This window comes from Mastomys coucha, unplaced genomic scaffold, assembly GCF_008632895.1.
Source record: "Mastomys coucha isolate ucsf_1 unplaced genomic scaffold, UCSF_Mcou_1 pScaffold21, whole genome shotgun sequence".
Classification (NCBI taxonomy): domain Eukaryota; kingdom Metazoa; phylum Chordata; class Mammalia; order Rodentia; family Muridae; genus Mastomys; species Mastomys coucha.
In genome coordinates this window covers 74,927,171-74,943,865 of record NW_022196904.1, presented here as the reverse complement: position 1 = coordinate 74,943,865, position 16,695 = coordinate 74,927,171, and the positions used below count along the sequence as shown (strand labels likewise).

The 16,695-nt window shown below is 34.9% G+C and overlaps 1 pseudogene; it reads left to right on the top strand.

Annotated features, from left to right (window-relative positions):
• Positions 1–4,906: 4,906 nt before the first annotated feature.
• Positions 4,907–16,695, top strand: part of LOC116101276 — a 15,008-nt pseudogene continuing 3,219 nt past the window's right edge.

Below are 16,695 nucleotides of genomic sequence, written 5' to 3'. Positions count from 1 at the left end.
ACTGGCCCTGGCATTCCCCTACACTGGGGCACAGAACCTTCACAGGGCCAAGATCCTCTCCTCCCATTTATGACCTACTTGGCCATCCTCTACTATACACATGCTGCCGGAGCAATCAGTCCCATCATGTGTACTCCTTGGTTGGTGGTTTAGTCCTTGGGAGCTCTGAGGGTACTAGCTAGTTCATATTGTTGTTGGTCCTAAGGGGCTGCAAACGCTTCAGCTCCTTCGGTCCTTTCTCTAACTCCTTCATTGGGGACCCTGTACTGAGATCAATGTTTGGCTATGAGCCTCTATTTCTGTATTAGTCAGCTACTGTCAGAGCCTATCAGGAGACAGCTATATCAGGCTAGAGTGCCCTTCCTTCAGTCTCTGCTCCACAGATACTCTGCAATTCCTTTCATGGGTATTTTGTTCCCCCTTTTAAGAAGGAATGAAGTGTCCACATTTTGGTCTTCCTTCTTCTTGAATTTCTTCTGGTTTGTGGATTGTACTTTGTGTACTCCAAACTTCTGGGCTAATAACCACTTATCAGAGAGTGCATACCATGTGTGTTCTTTTGTGATTGGGTTACCTCACTCAGGATGATATTCTCCAGATCGATCCATTTCCCAAAGAATTTCATAAATTCATTTTTTTTAATAGCTGAGAAGTACGCCACTGTGTAGATATACCACAATTTCTGTATCCATTCTTCTGTTGAGGGACATCTGGGTTGTTTCCAGTTTCTGGCTATTATAAAAAAGGCTGCTATGAACATGGTGAAGCATGTGCCCTTATTATATGTTGGAGTATCTTCTGCCAGGAATGGTATATCTGGGTCCTCTGGTAGAATTAAGTCTAATTTCCGAAGAAAACCATCAAACTGATTTCTAGAGTGGTTGTACCAGCTTGCAATCCCACCAGCAACGAAGGAGTGTTCCTTTTTCGCCATAACCTCTCCAGCATCTGCTGTCACTTGAGTTTTTTTCCTAGCCATTCTGACTGGTGTGTGGTGGAATCTCAGAGTTGTTTTGTTTGCATTTCCCTGATGACTAAGAATGTTGAACATTTCTTTAGGTGCTTCTCAGCCATTAGGTATTCATCAGTTGAGAATTCTTTGTTTAGCTCTGTACCCCATTTTTAATAAGGTTATTTGTTTCCCTGGAGTCTAACTTCTTGAGTTCTTTGTATACATTGGATATTAGCCATCTATCAGATATAGGATTGCTAAAGATCTTTTCCCAATTTGTTGGTTGCTGTTTTGCCCTATTGACAGCGTCTTTTCCCTTACAGAAGCTTTGCAACTTATGAGGTCCCATTTGTCAATTTTTGATCTTAGAGCATAAGCTATTGGTGTTTTGTTCAGGAAATTTTCCCCTTTGCTTATGTGCTCGAAGATCTTCCCCACTTTCTTTTCTATTAGTTTTAGTGTATCTGGTTTGATGTGGAGGTCTCTTATCCACTTGGACTTAAGCTTTGTACAAGGAGATATAAATGGATCGATTTGCATTCTTCTATATGCTAACTGCCAGTTGAGCCAGCACCACTTGTTGAAAATGCTGTATTTTATCCACTTTATGGTTTTAGCTACTTTGTCAAAGATCAAGTGACCCTATGGTGTGTGGGTTCATTGTTTCAACTTTTATCATGAAGGGAAGTTAGATTTTGTCAAATGTTTTCTCAGCATCTAGTGAAATGATCATGTGTTTGTGTTTTTTTCTTTGAGTTTGTTTATATAGAGAATTACATTGATGGGTTTCTGTATATTGAACCATCACTGCATCCCTGGGAAGAAGCCTACTTGTTTATGATGGATGATCATTTTGATGTGCACTTGAATTCAGTTTGTGAGAATTTTATTGAGTATTTTTGCATTGATATTCCTAAGAGAAATTGGTCTGAAGTTCTCTTTCTTTGTTGGGTCTTTGTGTGGTGTAAGTATCAGAGTAATTGTGGCTTCAGAGAATGAGTTGGGTAGTGTTTCTTCTGTTTCTGTTTTGTGGAATATTTGAAGAGTATTGATATTAGGTCTTCTTTGAAGGTCTGATCAAACTCTGCACTAAACCCATCTGGTCCTGGGCCTTTTTTGTTTAGGAGACTACTAATGATTGCTTCTATTTCTTTAGGAGTTATGTGACTGTTTAGATTGTTTATCTGATCCTGATTTAACTTTGTTACCTGGTATCTGTCTTAAAAATTGTCCATTTCATCCAGATTTTCTAGTTTTGTTGAGTATAGGCTTTTGTAGTAGGATCTGATGACATTTTGGTTTTCTTTGGTTTCTGCTATTATGTCTCCCTTTTCATTTCTGATTTTCCTAATTAGGATACTGTCTCTGTACCCTGTGTTTAGTATGGCTAAGGGTTTATCTATATTGTTGATTTTCTCAAAGAACCAGCTCTCATTTTGTTGATCCTTTGTGTAATTTTCATTGTTTCTAATGGTTTGATTATTGCTCTAAATTTGATTATTTACTTCTATCTACTCCTCTTGGGTATGTTCGATTTTTTTTGTTGTTGTTCTAGAGTTTTCAGTTCTGCTGTTAAGTTGCTAGTGTAGGATCTCTCCAGTTTCATTATGAATGCACATTGTGTTATATATTTTCCTTTTAGCAGTGTTTTCATTGTATCCCACAAGGTTGGGTTTGCTGTATCATAATTTTCATTGAATTCCAAGAAGTCTTTAATTTCTTTCTTTATTTCTACCCTGACCAAGTTATTATTGAATAAGGAGTTTTTCAGTTTCCATGAGTATATGAACTTTATGTTGCTTTTGTTGTTATTAAAGTCCAGCCTTAGACTGTGGTGATCTGATAGATTGTATGGGATTATTTCAACTACTTTTATCTATTGAGGCTTATCTTGTTACCGGTTATATGGTCAGTTTTGGAGGAAGTCATATGAGATGTTGAGAAGAAGGTATATTCTTTTACTTTATAGTGAAATGTTCTGAATATATAAGTTAAATCCATTTGGTTCATGGCTTCTATTAGTTTAACCATGTCTCTGTTTTGTTTGTTTCCTTGTTCTGTCCATAGCTGAGAGTGGGGTATTGATATCTCCCACTATTATTATGTGAGTTTCAATGTGCTTTTTAAGCTTAAGTACACATCTTTTATGACTGTGTGTACCCTTGCATTTGGGGCATAGATGTTCAGAATAGGGCTTTATATGCTTTGTATCTTCTTGGATCAATGTATTGGTATCTTCTATGCCTGAGTTTCTCTCTTCTTTCTCTTATATTCTGTTGTTGATACTTGCATCTACAACACATGACCTCTCTAGGTTTTCCAAGATTTCATCTTGGAGGATTTTTGCTTTTAGAGTATGAACTGTCATTCCCTATCTTGTTCATATCTTTTTGTTGAAAGTCTACTTTATTGTATATTAGAATCCCTACTCCAGGTTGTTTCTTGGGAACATTTGCTTGAAAAACTTTTTCCAGAGTTTACTCAGAGGTAGTGTGTGGCTTTTTCACTGAGATATGTTTCTTTTATGCAGCAATATGCTGAATCCTGCTTTTATAACCAGTCTTTTATCCTATGCCTTTTCATTAGGAAATTGAGACCATTGATGTCGAAAGATATTAAAGACCACTAGGCACTGACAGAGGTATCTTATATGAACCTGCCCATAGTCTCTATTGTAACAAAAGAGTCTTTTGGGCTACATGGAGATGCCAGTCCATGCAATAAAAGGAAGTTCACTCAGTGGGCCTAATGATGTTGATGCTGGCCTGAGAACACAATTCCATTTGTGTGGCCCTGGGAAGAATTCTACCATGTGTTACTACCTCCCATGAGCACCTATGGGAGTTTATGCCTGATATCTACTTTTAATAGAGACAGTAAGAGTATTTAGAAAGAAGAGTTAGATGCTTCCAAGAAGGATGTGGTCAATGGGTACTGGACTGTGCCAGTTACTGAATTCACTTTTGCCCAGCCAGAGAAGACTGGCAGTATGAAGGTGCCTACTGTAAAATATCGACTAGTTTCTTAGTAAAGATTGGAGTACCCAGTCACTGACACAGGTCAGCAGCTCCTATAATGCAGAGCACTGAGTGGGTTGGAGCCACCATTGAGTGGTCCTGGGCTGATCTACAGACATCTAACCAAGGGGAGAATACTTGGAGGAAAATAAAGTTCCTAAAATCTTGAAAGAAAATGTAAATTGGGGGCAATATAGTGATATTCACATAACTGTAAAACGTATTAATGACAATCCAAATGCCTCTGTGTAGTGAAAGGAGCTTACTCCTCATATAGTAACAGTCATTTTTATCCTCAGCATTTTATCACTCAAAATTCTACAACCACAGAAAATTAAAAGGAGAAAGCCTTATGGAATAAAGAGGGAAGTATAAGAAATATTATGTTAGTTGTATTGCCTATGAATCAAATCGCCTTCTAAAAGATGTATATTCAGGTAGATTTAATTAGTCATTTCTTATTTACTAAGTTAAAAACTTAGCTAGTAATGTATCTGTGGGTAAAAACATCAAAATTTGGTAGCAGATGGGAATAATTCATTTTTTGCTTACAGTAAGTAGTTGAATTCCAACATAAATCAATGAGTAGATTCAGTATTGGCTAACACCTACATTCTAGTCCATGGACAGCACACAGCTTCCTCACTATCTTAAAGGACAAGAGAGGTGAATTGCGTGCATTTTCAAAAAGACAAAACAATACAAAAAAAAACCAAAACATCATTTGAGTGATGTCTATCCTCCCCCAAACTACTTTGAAATATTCTTATATTCTTCCACAGATTTTACATCCTCACAATACCACAAGGAAAAAACTTGTGTCACCATTCATATGGGTCATGGAAAAACATTCAGTACATAGTGTAATGAATGTAATCTATGTTTAAAATGTTTGGAACCTAAACTCTAATGATCTTTGTGTTACGTTTTCATATTGATAACCATGAACAGCCACTTGAATTTGTCTCTATTGTTTGCCATGAAACAAGTAAACAGGACTATTCATATTTTCCTGATATTTCTCTGATAGTTAAAGTCAACTATAACACAAAGCACTCTCTACACAGATATACCATAATCCAAAGAGAGATGCATTTATTACTAACTATAACTGTAAACATGAAAGACAATTGTTAACTGTACTTACAGGAACACGTGGTGGTTTTCATCTGCCATATTGGGGCCACTAATGTACGTCTTTGCTGTACCACAGGTAAGGTCTCCTGGAGTTTACAGTGAAACTTTCTCCTTTCCTGCCAACCTTCTGTGTACCAAAACAGGTTGGAAGACATAAACTGCCTTTGTGTCTGTTATGATATAGAGGTTGAAGCATAAATTGTCATTTTCTGGCATGTACATGAAAGCTTTATTAAAATAAATATGAAGGAGTGGAGATATCGAATGTTTTCATGTAAGTTAGTCTTGAAACTAGTTTTTTGGAAAAATCACAAAAAGTTAGAATTTCAATAACTATATAAATGAGTTATACTTCCTACTTTTCCAAGATTTTAACTGGCAAGCTTAATAGGCTGGATTTATGCATTCTATTTTCTTCATATTGTTTATGTTTTTGTCCTTTAGCTTTATTATGAACCATTTCATCTTCTCCTGAGTGACCAGGAACACTGTTCGTATTTGTACCAGATATCTCTGAAGGACATACTTCTGGCACTGGTTATGATGGCCTTGTTGGTTCATTTTAGCTGGAATTGGGTAGGACTAGTCATTTAAGGTGATGAACAAAGCTTTCAGTTGCTCTCTAAGTTTAGAGGACAGATGGACAAACACAGAGTATCTTTAGCCTCTGTGAACGTGATAAATAAAAAATACATACTTCTGCAAGATAGCAAATTCTGCTATTATAAGAAAAAGTTATTATCATTTATGGGCATGCAGACACTCTAATTGTAAGGTTTAGAGTGTGGCAACATTTAGACTTTAGGAGACTCTGAATCAAAACCTCACAGTGGCATGTGAAAACAAGTAAAGTAGAATTCCTTCTTAATTCCTTGGATGGGATTTTCATTTTTTCAGATCCCCATTCTGAGTTTCCTGGTTTTAAAATTTCATCCAGAGAGATCACTCTGCCAACTCCAATAAGGATACATCACTTGCAAGATTATGGTGGGTGCATTTTAACTCTTCATTGCCATCACATTGTAAGACACTGAAAAATTGTTCAACCAAAATCCTATAGAATGGTTATCCAGGAACCAGTTTGAGGTGTCCATGAGTGAGAAAAGTTACAACTTATAAAATGCTTTCTATGCTGTAGCTTATGCACTTCATGGTATATTTATTCAACAAACAGAACATTGGTGAAAGAATATTGGAAAAGTACTGGAATTTTACACCTGGAAGGTAAAAGTATTCCCACTGAATAGTATGAAGTATCAACATTTGACTCAAAGATTACCATAGGTTCTAAATACAAGTATTCTACAATCCATTTCCCTGAAAACTCAGGATACCCTCTTTCTTAATAGCTGAGTAGTATTCCATTGTGCAAAAGAACCACAATTTCTGTATCCATTATGTCATGAGGCATCAAGATTGTTCCAGATTGTGGCTATCATAAATAAGGCTGCTATGAACATAGTGGAACATGATCCCCTGTGGCATGGTGGGGCCTCATTTGGGTATATTCCCAAGAGTGGTATAACTGGGTCTTCAGGTAGATCTATTTCCAGTTTTCTGTAGAACCTCCAGATTGATTTCCAGAGTGGTTGTACTGATTTGCAATTCCTCTAGCAATGGAGGAATGTTCCTCTTTCTCCACATGCTCTCTAACATGAGAGGATGTTGTCACCTGAGGTTTTCATCTTAGCCATTCTGATTGGTGTAAAGTGGAATCTCAGTGTCGTTTTATTTGGCATTTGTCTGATAACTAAGGACTTTGAACATTTCTTTAGGTGCTTCTCAGCAATTCAAGGTTCTTCAGTTGTGAATTCTTCTTTTAGTTCCATACCCCACTTTTGATTTGTTTGTTTCTTTGTTTTGGTGATTAACTTCTTGAGCTTTTTATATATTTTGGATATTAGTGCACTCTCTGAGGTGGGGTTAGTGAAGAAGTGTTTCCCAATCTGTTGGTTGCCATTTGTCTTATTAACTATGCCTTTTGTCTTACATAAGCTTTCCAGTTTCATGAGGTCCCATTTTATCAATTCTTGATCTTGGACCACGAGCAATTGGATTTCAGTTTAGGAAATTTGTCCATGTGCTAATGAGTTCAAGGCTATTTCCCAATTTCTCTTCTATTAGATTGAGTGTGTCTGGTTTTATGCTGATGTCCTTGTTCCACTTGGACTTGAGCTTTGTACAAGGTGATAAATATGGGTCTATTTTCATTCTTCTATATACAGACAGCCAGTTAGACAAGCACCATTTATTGAAGGTGCTTTTTTCCCCATTGTATATTTGTGATGTCTTTGTCAAAGATAAAGTGACCATAAGTGTGTGATTTTATTTCCAAGTCTTTAATTCTGTTTCATTGATCAACATGTCTGTCTCTGTACCAATACCATGAAGTTTTTATTGCTATTGGACTGTAGTAATTGAGGTCAGGGATGCTGCTTCCCCACAGCTGTTCTTTTATTGTTAGTAATTGTTTTCTCCATTTTGGGTTCTTTGCTTTCCAGATAAAGTTGAGAATTGCTTTCTCCATGTCTTTGAAATATTGTGTTGGGATTTTGATGGAGATTGTATTGAATCTATAGATTGTCTTTGGTAGGATGGCCATTTTTATTACGTTAATTCTGCCATTTCATGAGCATTGGAGATCTGTACATTTTCTGAGATATGAGGTTTCTTTTTGTTGAGACTTGAAGTCATTGACATATAGGTCTTTTACTTGTTTGTTTAGAGTTACCCCAAGGTGATGTTAAGATTTTGACATTAAACATTGTAGAGTTCTGTAGTGTCTAGTTCACTGACTAGTCTTCATAATGTGGAAGGTGATTATCTTATTACTGGAAGCAAAGAGATATCAATTTCTCAAAGTTAGAAATTCTGAAATCTATAATAATGGAATGCCAACAGGATTGTGCCACAAATATTAGGGGGTTATGTACCCTAAGTCCAACTTTATCACTGATATTAAGACCCAGTCCAAGCCATACAGTGGTGACGTATGCCTTTAATCCCAGCACCTGAGAGGCAGAGGCAGGCAGATTTATAAGTTCAAGGCCAGCCTGGTCTACAGAGTGAATTCCAGGACAGCTAGGGATATATATAGAGAAACCCTGTCTCAACCATCCCCCAAAAATAATACACAGTATATAAGATGGTACCCATATTTGACACTGTTAGTAAAGCCAAAATTTCTAGAATAATTAGTTCATGGGCTCAAAGAAAAGTTAACTATTTTGCTAAATGAGCATACAATAGGACAACTCTTTTTTTAAATGGGAGTAAGAGACTTTATTTAGAGCCCAATATTAATATTGTGCTCAAAAATATGAATTAAGATTGCCCTGAATAGCAAAATCTACTGTGAAAGTGGTTACATGATCTTTTCATAGTCATAGAGTAATAGGAAATTGTAATTAAGGAATTTTTAAATACATTGATTGAAATATCGTCTATGTTTCTTTTAGGTATATAAATACTTTTGAAATATGTAAGCTGTTCTGAAAACCATAGTATAGTATAAAAATATGAAATAAACAATACGACTAATAGAGAGGCTGAGATAGGTGAAGCAAGATTTTAAGACCATTATGTTGTACATAGCAAGACACTGTCACGTACAAAAAAGGTGAAAGTGTATATGGATTGTGTAATATTGGACCTACTTCTCCAATTACCAAATTAGAGAGACCATTGGATGACAGTCAACAAATTTCTAATTCTTCATATTTTTGGATTTCAATTGGTTAGGATATGTTGGTAATATTAATTTTCATATTAAGATATTAAGAAAAAGTAATTGTTACTTCTTGTTGTTTTTGTTGTAAGAGGTAGAATTAGGCTTGTGTGGGATTTTTGAAAGATTACTTTATTTTTTTATTAGATATTTTCTTTATTTACATGCCATATGATTTTTCTTTTCCCAGTTTCCCTTCCCAGGAACAAACAAACAAACAAACAAACAAAAACAACAAGAACAAACTCCTGTTGGTTCTTCCCCTCCCCACGTTTGCCACCCCACTCTCTCCCACTTATTGGCCCTGGCATTCCACTACATTGGGGCACATAACCTTCACAGGACCAAGGACCTCTCCTCCCATTGATGATTGATTTTACAATCCTCTACTATATACATGCTGCCAGAACAATCAGTCCTATCATGTATACTCCTTGATTGGTGGTTGAGTCACTAGAAGCTCTAAGGGTACTAATTAGTTCATATTGTTGTTTGTCCTAGGGGGCGAAAGATTACTTTCTTGCTTCTTCTAGGGTGTAGTTTTGCTCCTTCTGTTGATATTTTCCATCTATTATTCCTTGTAGGGTTAGATTTGTGGATAGATATTGTGTAAATTTTGTTTTTTCACAGAATATCTTGTTTTCTCCATCTATGGTAATTGAGAGTTTTTCTGGGTATAGTAGCCTGGGCTGGCATTTGTGTTCTTGTAGGGTCTGTATGATATCTTCCCAGGATCTTCTAGCTTTCATAGTCTCTGGTGAGAAATCTGGTGTAATTCTGATAGGCCTGCCTTTATATGTTATTTGACATTTTTCCCTTACAGCTCTTAAACTTCATTCTTTCTTTAGTGCATTTGGTGTTTTGACTATTATGTGATGGGAGGAATTTCTTTTCTGGTCCAGTCTATTTGAAATTTTGTAGGTTCCTTGTATGTTCATGGGCATCTCTTTCTTTAAGTTAGGGAAGGTTTCTTCCATAATTTTGTTGAAGATATTTACTGGCCTAATACATTGGGAGTCTTCACTCTCTTCTATACCTATTATCCTTAGGTTTGGTCTTCTCATTGCATCCTGAATTTCCTAGATGTTCTGGGTTAGGAGCTTTTTGCTTTTTGCATTTTCTTTTACTGTTTTGTCAATGTTTTCTATGGTGTCTTCTGTACCTCAGATTCTCTCTTCTATCCCTTGTATTCTGTTGGTGATGCTTGCATCTATGACTCCTGGTTTCTTTCCTAGGTTTTCTAAGAAACATAGACAATTAAATTGGGAGGGGACTTGTAAGAGAATAACAAACAGTGAGACTAAATGCTTTGCTTGACTTTTGTAACTCTTGAATCAACTATGAAGAAGGGTACTTTATAAGTTACTCTTTCTCTGAGATGAATGATTTTCAAAATTATCAATTTTGAACCAGATTCTTAACCTCATCTAATTTCTGTGCTATCCTCCAAGCAGAGTCATTGTTCATTGAAATAATTGGTGAATGACTTTATGGATAGAACATCTTAATATACACAGTATTTCTTAAATGAATGTAACCTGTTCTCTGTGGGCTGAGAATAAAGTCACTCACTCAAGTCAGATAGCTTTGACCATAACAGGAAGTCTGAATCAAAAAATCATGCCTACAATTCATTCCTTGGTGCAGCAGAACTGTCAGCTTTCAGATTAGCCATGATGGAGGTAAAATCCTTTGGTGATGTGAGGGTCATTGAAGTACAGCCTTATTACAATGAAATCCACTGTCTAAAAATTGTTCTTATTTTGGGATTATACCACAGTAAGAGCCAAGATTTTAAACTCTACTAAATACAAAATAAACAAACAAACAAAAAGTCTTCATATATTTATGTTCACTTAAGAAAATACTAGTAGTGATGTATTATTTTGAAATATACAGTTAATATGTTTGGAGTTATTTAAAATTCATATTGAGAAAAATGTATGTATTTTCAGTATTGCTATAGACAAACATCTACATAAGACTTAAACTGATTGTTGTTTTATATCAAACAACTTTTATAATACTTATTTTTATTGTTATAATATTTTACAAATTTTAAGGAATATGACAAAAAAGATATTGTAGGTATTGAAGTGGGGATCTCTGAGAAGAGTTGGGGTACAAAAGGGAAACAAGAATGTGATTTAATTCTATTTATTTGAAATATGTTTTTTAATGTCAACAAATTCAAATAAATTGAAATTATGTAAATTTTCTCATCAAAATGCAATAAAACTTACATAAAAAGAAAGAATATCATGCAGGTGACTTTCAGAAGGTTTGATAGAAATCTGATAGGTTTTAAATTTCATTTGATGACATTATTTGGTTTGGGAGGTTTTGGAAGCCAGTGCTCTGTTAACACTTTTCCAATACTTCATCTGATAGATGAAAGGACATTACTTAGACATGGGAGTAGGGAATGGTAAGGGTTGGTTATGAGCTGTCATGTAGGTGCTGGTAACTGAACCCTGTTCATTTACAAGAGCAACACATTCTCCTGACCCCTGGACTATCTCTCCAGACAAGATTTATAGTATTTTAAAACATAAATAGAGAACTTAGTCAGTTATCAGACATCACTTAATGTTGCAAATGTGTAGAATTGCATCATGTCCCTACCTCTAGAATAAGGTTTTATAATACAAATGCCTCAATCACTGTGATCATATACCAGTAAAACTTTTTTAACTTTTTTTTTGTTGTTTTATCAAGACAGGGTTTCTCTGTGTAGCCCTGGCTTTCCTAGAGCTCACTTTGTAGACCAGGCTGGCCTCGAACTCAGAAATATGCTTGCCTCCCAAGTGCTGGGATTAAAGGTGTGCGCCACCACCGCCTGGCAAACTTTAACTTTTTAAACATTCATTTATTGAGATGCTATCTTGTAGTTCAGGCTGGTCTTGAACTTCTTTTTTTATGTTAATTATACATACAGTTTTATTTTTAAGTCCAATTTAACTTCTTATGGAGACAAGGATGATTTTGAACTTCTGATTCTTTTAGTTCTACCTCCCAAATGCTAGAATAACACGGTATGAAACTCTCTACTTATTTTACAGAGTGCTGTGGATCAAACTTGGCAGATGTAGTGCAAAATGAGCTTCATTTCTAGCCCCAAACTCTTCTTTTAAAATGATAGCTTATAATATTAAAATATTTTACACATATTACTGAACACAAACCCACACAACTGCATATATCTATGTTTTTACAATCGAAAGAGAAGCTTCATAAGACAAATTTTTCCTTATTTAAAAGACTTTTTTTATGACATTAAGACTAATATAAAACATGAAAACGGACATTTATATGTTTGTGTATTCAGAGAAAAGAGGTGGAATAGAAAGGTATGAGTGAAAAACTAAGGATAATCTATCTATCTATCTATCTATCTATCTACCTATCTATCTACCTATCTATTTCTTTCTATCTCCTCTTGCTATATTTCTTTATGTTTTTGGCTACTGTTTTGAGCAAATGTTTTTGCTTTTAAAGTCAAGGGAAAATAGTTTTATCTTAATTGAATTCAACAAATGTGTGTGCACGTGTATTGAAATATATGTGCAAATAAATGCTTTCTTTTTGGATTAGCAGTAAAATAATATATAATATAATAACATAAAAAAACTAAGACATAGTAATTGGACAAAACAAACAAACAGAAAGAAAACAGACCTAAAGAAGGAACAAGAAACAGAGATCCATTCAGTAACACCCAGTAATCCCATATAAACACTAAATAGATACTGCAATACATACAGAGGAAAAGGTTCAGACCTATGCCAGCCCTGGGGAAGCGGCCTCAGACTCTGAGTTCACTTCAGCTTTGGTTGTGTTGATTTTAAAGGGTTTTGTTTTATTGATGTACTTCATCCCCTCTAACTCTTTTTTTTTTCTTGGAGAGGAAAGAGTTTATTTCATCTTATACCATACATTACATTATGAATGGTAGTAAGGACTGGAAATCAGACATGAACTTGGAGCCAGGCACTGAAGAAGAGGACATGAAGGAATAGAATTTCTATCTTTACAGACTGATTTCTTATTCCAGCTGTTCAGGGATGGCACTAGCAATAGTAAATTATCAGTCAAAAAATGTACTCAGTGAACTCTTGCCTACTAGACAACCTGATGGGGATATTTTTCCAACTGGTTTCTTTTTTCAGTTGGATTCCTGTTAGGCAATATTTCATGAAAAAAGAAAGAAAAAAGAAAGAACAAAATAAAGAATGAAAGAAAGTAAGGAAGGGGAAAGGAAAGAAGGAATAAAGAAGGATAGAATAAAAGAAAGAATGAAGGAAATGAGGGAAGGGAGGAGGAAGGAAGGGAGAAGGAAGGAAGGAAGGAAGGATTTTCTCAAAGAACTAGCTCCTGGTTTTGTTGATTATTTGTATACTTGTTTTTGTTTTTACGTGGTTGATTTTGGTCATGACTTTGAATATTTCCTGCAGTCTACTCTCTTGGGTGTATTTGCTTCTTTTTGTTCTAGAGCTTTCAGGTATACAGCTAGGTTATGCTCTTTCCACTTTCTTTCTGGAGGCACTTAGAGCTATGAATTTCCCTTTAGCACTGTTTTCATTGTATCACATAAGTATAGGTATGTTGTACCTTTGTTTACATTAAATTTTTAAAAATGTATTTAATTTCTTACTTCACTTCTTCCTTGACCAAGTTATCATTGAGTAGGGCTTAGTTCAGCTTCCATGTGCAAGTAGGCTTTCTCTTGTTTTTGTTGCTATTAAAGACGAGAATTATTATGTGCTGGTCTGATAGGATGCATAGGAATATTTCAATCTTCTTGTATCTTTTGAGACCTGTTATTTGACTGATTAAATGGTCGGTTTTGGAGAAGGTACCATGAGGTGCTGAGAAGAAGGTATATTCTTTTGTACTTGGTTGAAATGTTGAATAGATATCTGTTAAAAACTTTTGATCCATCACTTCTGTTAGTTTTATTGTTTTTCTATTTAATTTTTGTTTCCATGGCCTGTCCATTGATGAGAGGGGGGTATTGAAATCTCCCACTATTATTGGGTGAAGTGCAATGTTTTATTTGAGCTTTAGTAAAGTTTCTGTTATAAATGATGCTTTCCTTGCTTTTGCAGCATAACATATTTAGAATTGAGAATTCTTCTTGGTAGATTTTCCTTAGATGAGTATGAAGTGTCCTTCCTTATATTTTTTGATAACTTTTTTGATAGTTGATTTTATTTGATATCAGAATGGCTACTCCAGCTTGTTTCTTGGGAACATTTGCTTGGAAAATTGATTTTCAGCCATTTACACTGAGGTAATACCTATCTTTGACATTAAAATGTGTTTTCTGTATGAAGCAAAATGTGGGTCCTGTTTATTTATCCAGTCTTGCAGTCTATGTCATTTTATTGGGGAATTGAGTCCACTGATATTATGAGATGTTAAGGAAAAGTGACTGTTGCTTCTTGTTAGTTTTGTTGATAGAGTTGGAATTATGTTTGTATGGCTCTTTTCTTTTACATTTGTTGAAAGAAGATTATTTTCTTGCTTTTTCTAGGGTATAGTTTCCCTCCTTGTGTTGGAGCTTTCCATCTATTATCCTTTGCAGTGCTGGATTTGTGGAAAGATATTGTTTAAATTTGAAGACAACTCTTAATGACATGATGCTATACCTATAGCTCAGGGCATCACTCAACCCTAAGCAGAGAAGCTTCTTCCTGCATATGTAATAACTAAGAGAGTCCCACATCTGTACAAAGTGCAGAGAGTGAAAAACTTTGATGTAATTATCCTTAAATGGCATGTCTCTATCACAAGATTCCCCTCAGAGATCATGCATCTATGTCAAAGAGGGGATAGAAAAAAAGTAAGACTTATAAGTGATTGAATATTTTGAAGAAAACATTATTTAATAAGCAGAACATGGTAAAAGCACATACAAACTCAGAGAAATTATGGTAGCATTCATAAGGCCATTCAACCATGAGCCAGACAAAATTCTAGCACAAATATGAAGTGAGCACATATTTTCAACTTTGCAAAAGAAGCAATTAATATTTTCCTATAGAAGGAAAGTCAGTTTTCTTCAGTGTAATAACACTGCATATATAAGCTATACTCCAGAGCAGACCCCTTGCTCAAGAGCTGGCCAAAACCAATTGGACTCCATGTCTTTAGTGGCTTTTCCTTTGGTTTTGGGAGTTTTTAATACAGAGAGAAAAAGTACAGGAAATTGTGTATGTAGAGATAGAAGGAAGGTGGGAAAGGCATTGAGACACAGGAAAGTGTATGACAAAATTATAAAACTCTATAAAAATTCTAAAAGAACATTTTAAATGAAAAGAAAACGTTTAAGTCAATGAATTTTTCCCGATACTTTTCCAACACATACTCATTATATTTTCAGCATTTGAAAACAAAGTTTGTATATATAGCAAAAAGAAGCATGTAAGTCTTTAATTGAGAAAGAATTTGTTGGTTGATTTGATGAAGGCTTTATTAACTTATCTTAAGTAATTCTGTATTTATGTACTAAGGAACTCTATTCATTAGCTGATGTACTGATAATACTGGTGAGGAAAAGAGGTTGATCATGTCTCACTCTCCATGAATATTACTAAGTTGTGAATGTCATGTCATTAGCTCCATTGTGAAACTGATATTTCCAATACATAATTATATTTAATTTTAGTTATATATTCTTTCTTTAATTGTATTGAGTACTTCTAATAATGTCACATTTTAGAATAGATAAATGTCATTAGGAGCATTCCAATTGTCAGATTATCTGTCCTGATATGCATGTATAGTTTTCACTACAACAATAAATTCATTTCAGATGTCGCCTATCCTAGAGAACAGCAAATTTATAAATCCTTCTGGATATCAACTGAACACTAATCAAAGAGGGAAACTGGACACAGAATATGACATTCTTTATGCTATGGTTCTTCTACCAGCTCTTGGACTTAATGTGAAAATAGCAAAGTTTTCCCAACACTTGCTGCATGGTCATCAATTATATATAACTAAAGATATGATAGAGTGGACTGTATACATTAGACAGTTAAGTTGAACTTAACTATGTTTCCTGATTTTAAATAAATATAATATTTTATAATTTATAGAACAAAACATATATCAAAATATGTTTATAATATTATTTTAAAATAACAAAATATCACTCTTTGATTTTTTGTAATTGTAAATAAAGGACATTTTTAAGTGATCTTTCTGCAAATCACAATCTTTATTGTGGAGTATGACAAACTCTTTTTACTAACACATATAAATTTTTTATTAGACACTACCTTCAGAATTTAGTATGACCTGCATGCAGTGTAGGATTCCAAAAATCCCTTCAGAAAGGAAAGACTGCCTGTTGTTTTGATTGTACCCCATGTCCAAAGAATGAAATTTCCAACATGACAGGTAATTAATAATATGTCATGAATTGGTAGGTTTTATTTTGGCAACAGGTGACTTTGTCAGCCAATATATAGATGTATTGTTAAAGAATCCATTATGCTGGGCAGTGGAGGCACACACTTTTAATCCCAGCACTTGGGAGGTGGGTTTCTGAGTTCAAGGCCAGCCTGGTCTACAGAGAGTTCCAGGACAGCCAGGGCTATACAGAGAAAACCTATCTCAAAAAACAAACAAACAATAAACAAAAAACAAAAAAGAATCCATTATAATGCAGTAAATAATCTTATATGTTTCTATGTAAGAAGTTTAATAGACTAGAACATATCACATAGATACTAGAAATTTTATAAGTGATGGTATCTGCCTTGTCTCAAGAATTCCAGTTAATGGCGCTCTCTTCATGAAGTTTTCCCCTGTGCCTATTTGCTCGAGGTTCTTCCCTACTTTCTCTTCCA